At 35.5% G+C, this 3,847-nt stretch overlaps 1 non-coding gene across 1 annotated transcript; it reads right to left on the bottom strand.

Annotated features, from left to right (window-relative positions):
- Positions 1-2,806: 2,806 nt before the first annotated feature.
- LOC143662820 (U6 spliceosomal RNA) lies at positions 2,807-2,914 on the bottom strand. The gene has a single exon (XR_013165594.1). It is a non-coding gene; the product is annotated as a U6 spliceosomal RNA (small nuclear RNA).
- Positions 2,915-3,847: the final 933 nt, after the last annotated feature.

Below are 3,847 nucleotides of genomic sequence, written 5' to 3'. Positions count from 1 at the left end.
ACACTAGCAATGAACAAGCAGAGGGGGAAATCAAGAAACGAATCCCATTTACAATTGCAACTAAAAGAATAAAATACCTAGGAATAAATTTAACTAAAGGGACAAAAAACCTATATAAAGAAAACTACAAAAAAAACTGCTAAAAGAAATCACAGAAGACCTAAATAGATGGAAGGGCATACCGTGTTCATGGATTGGAAGACTAACTATAGTTAAGATGTCAATCCTACCTAAATTGATTTACAGATTCAATGCAATACCAATCAAAATCCCAACAACTTATTTTTCAGAATTAGAAAAACCAATAAGCAAATTTATCTGGAAGGGCAGGGTGCCCCGAATTGCTAAAAACATCTTGAGGAAAAAAAACGAAGCTGGAGGTCTTGCACTGCCTGACTTTAAGGCATATTATGAAGCCACAGTGGTCAAAACAGCATGGTATTGGCATAAAGATAGATATATCAACCAATGGAATCGAATAGAATGCTCAGATATAGACCCTCTCATCTATGGACATTTGATCTTTGATAAGGCAGTCAAGCTAACTCACCTGGGACAGAACAGTCTCTTCAACAAATGGTGCCTAGAGAACTGGATATCCATATGCAAAAGAATGAAAGAAGACCCATATCTCACACCCTACACAAAAGTTAACTCAAAATGGATCAAAGATCTAAACATTAGGTCTAAGACCATAAAACAGTTAGAGGAAAATGTAGGGAGATATCTTATGAATCTTACAATTGGAGGTAGTTTTATGGACCTTAAGCCTAAAGCAAGAGCACTGAAGAAGGAAATAAATAAATGGGAACTCCTCAAAATTAAACACTTTTCTGCATCAAAGAACTTCATCAAGAAAGTAGAAAGACAGCCTACACAATGGGAATCAATATTTGGAAATGACATATCAGATAAAGGTCTAGTATCCAGAATTTATAAAGAGATTGTTCAACTCAACAACAAAAAGACAGCCAACCCAATTACAAAATGGGAAAAAGACTTGAATAGACACCTCTCAGAGGAGGAAATACAAATGGCCAAAAGGCACATGAAGAGATGCTCAATGTCCCTGGCCATTAGAGAAATGCAAATCAAAACCACAATGAGATATCATCTCACACCCACCAGAATGGCCATTATCAACAAAACAGAAAATGACAAGTGCTGGAGAGGATGCGGTGAAAGAGGCACACTTATCCACTGTTGGTGGGAATGTCAAATGGTGCAACCACTGTGGAAGGCAGTTTGGTGGTTCCTCAAAAAGCTGAATATAGAATTGCCATACGACCCAGCAATACCATTGCTGGGAATCTACTCAAAGGAATTAAGGGCAAAAACTCAAACGGACATTTGCACATCAATGTTTATAGCAGCGTTATTTACAATTGCAAAGAGATGGAAACAGCCAAAATGTCCATCAACAGACGAGTGGCTAAACAAACTGTGGTATATACATATGATGGAATATTATGCAGCTTTAAGGCAGGATAAACTTATGAAGCAGGTAATAACATGGATGGACCTAGAGAACATTATGCTGAGTGAGTTTAGCCAAAAACTAAAAGACAAATACTGTATGGTCCCAATGATGTGAATCGACACTCGAGAATAAACTTGGAATATGTCATTGGTAACAGAGTTCAGCAGGAGTTAGAAACAGGGTAAGATAATGGGTAATTGGAGCTGATGGGATACAGACTGTGCAATAGGACTAGATACAAAAACTCAAAAATGGACAGCACAATAATACCTAATTGTAAAGTAATCATGTTAAAACACTGAATGAAGCTGCATCCGAGCTATAGGTTTTTGTTTTGTTTTGTTTTGTTTTGTTCTTACTATTATTACTTTTATTTTTTTTGTCTATATTAACATTCTATATCTTTTTCGGTTATATTGCTAGTTCTTCTAAACCGATGCAAATGTACTAAGAAATGATGATCATGCATCTATGTGATGATGTTAAGAATTACTGATTGCATATGTAGAATGGTATGATTTCTAAAAAAAAAAAAAAATGGACAGCACAATACTACCTAATTGTAATGTAATTATGTTAAAACACTGAATGAAGCTGCATCTGAGCTATAGTTTTGTTTTTGTTTTTTTATTTTTTTCTTATATATTTTTGTATTTTTTTATTTTTATTTTTATTTTTTCTCTATATTATATTTCTTTTTCTGTTGTCTTGCTATTTCTTTTTCTAAATCGATGCATATGTACTAAGAAATGATCATACATCTATGTGATGATATTAAGAATTACTGATTGCATATGTAGAATGGAATGATTTCTAAATGTTGTGTTAGTTAATTTTTTTTAATTAATAAAAAAATGTAAAAAAAAAAAAACCTTGTGTCTGATGTTCCCTTTATCCATGGTATGGACATATGAGTAAAAAATATAAGGAAAATAAATAAATAAATAGGGGGTAAGGCATAAAAAGCAAAATGAGTAGATTGTAATACTAGTGGTCAATGAGAGGAAGGGGTAAGGGGTATAGGATGTATGGGTTTTATCTTTTTTCTTTTTATTTCTTTTTCTGGAGTGATGCTAATGTTCTAAAAATGATCATGATGATGAGTACAGAAGTAAGTGATGATATTGTGAGGCGCTGATCATACACTTTGGATGGACTGTATGGTGTGTGAAGATAACTCAATAAAAACATATTTAAAACAAAAAGATCTAGGCTTGGCCCATTGACTTGGGTGTCCCTAATATTTGAGACAAAATCAGGGGTTTCCCTAGTGATAAAGTTTAATAGTTTCATATTTTTTCTCCCATCCCTTAAGGGACTTTGCCAATACTTTTTTTTTTAAACATGGAATTTGCATGTCATCCTTGCGCAGGGGCCATACTAGTCTTCTTTGTATCACTCCAACTTTAGGATATGTGCTACAGAAGTGAGCACTGCCAGTATTTTTTATTAACTACCCAACATACTCCGTGACGTATCTGTGTATTACCTTAAGCTATATGGTATAAATCCTCATTTCCATTCTGGGCCCCATGTGTCTAGGTTGTTTAAATGAATTATCTAGACAGAAGAACCTCCTATTTTAAGTGATTAACTTTTTTCTATCAAAGGATGTAATTTATACTCTATTTGAAAGTAGTAAGTGTGTTGTGACTTTGGCACCTCTGAGGTGCTGCCTTGCCAACGCTGCCAGGGTGTGTGGCTTCCTGGCATCATGTATTGGCTCATGAGCGAGGCTGCCCCCACCTTCTACAGCAAAAGCTGGTTCTGGCCTAGACAGTCTGTGGCTGTTTAGGGAGGAAGACAGTCCTCAACAAAGTGCTCTGAACCACTTAGACATTTAACGTAATCCACAGTTTTTAGAGTAAACCTCCACCTATCTGGGTTTTCTTATCCCCATTATCTCAGTTTTTGGTTCACGTATGCTAACATTCAGAAAGCAATATTCAAGCTCAAAGAGAGAAAGTTGCAGAACTCCCTAAAAGGGGGAAACATTTGGAGCTTTGCTTTAAATAGATAAATATTTAATCCCAGAAATTAGGGAGTAGCAAATCAAAACAAAACTCTGGGAATTATTTCGCCTCCTTTACCACATACGCTCTCCTATCTGACCTTTACTGATATTCTGTCCTGAGCACTTCACTTTTCTTGCTCAGCATCCCACCGTCTCCACCCTGTTAATGACTTGTGTATGTCCTTATCTAACCTAGAATTCTCTCTCAAGCTCCAAGGTCTTCTATCCAAAGACATCCAAGAAATAGCTATGTGAATAACATTTAGGAAGTTCAACATCAACTTATCCCAAATGGAAGTCATTAACTTTTCCCTACTCCTTCCTTTTGTGTTCCAACCTTTAAATAAAAGAAG

This window comes from Tamandua tetradactyla, chromosome 18 (assembly GCF_023851605.1).
Source record: "Tamandua tetradactyla isolate mTamTet1 chromosome 18, mTamTet1.pri, whole genome shotgun sequence".
In the NCBI taxonomy this organism is placed as follows: Eukaryota; Metazoa; Chordata; class Mammalia; order Pilosa; family Myrmecophagidae; genus Tamandua; species Tamandua tetradactyla.
This window is presented reverse-complemented; position numbering and strand designations above follow the sequence as displayed.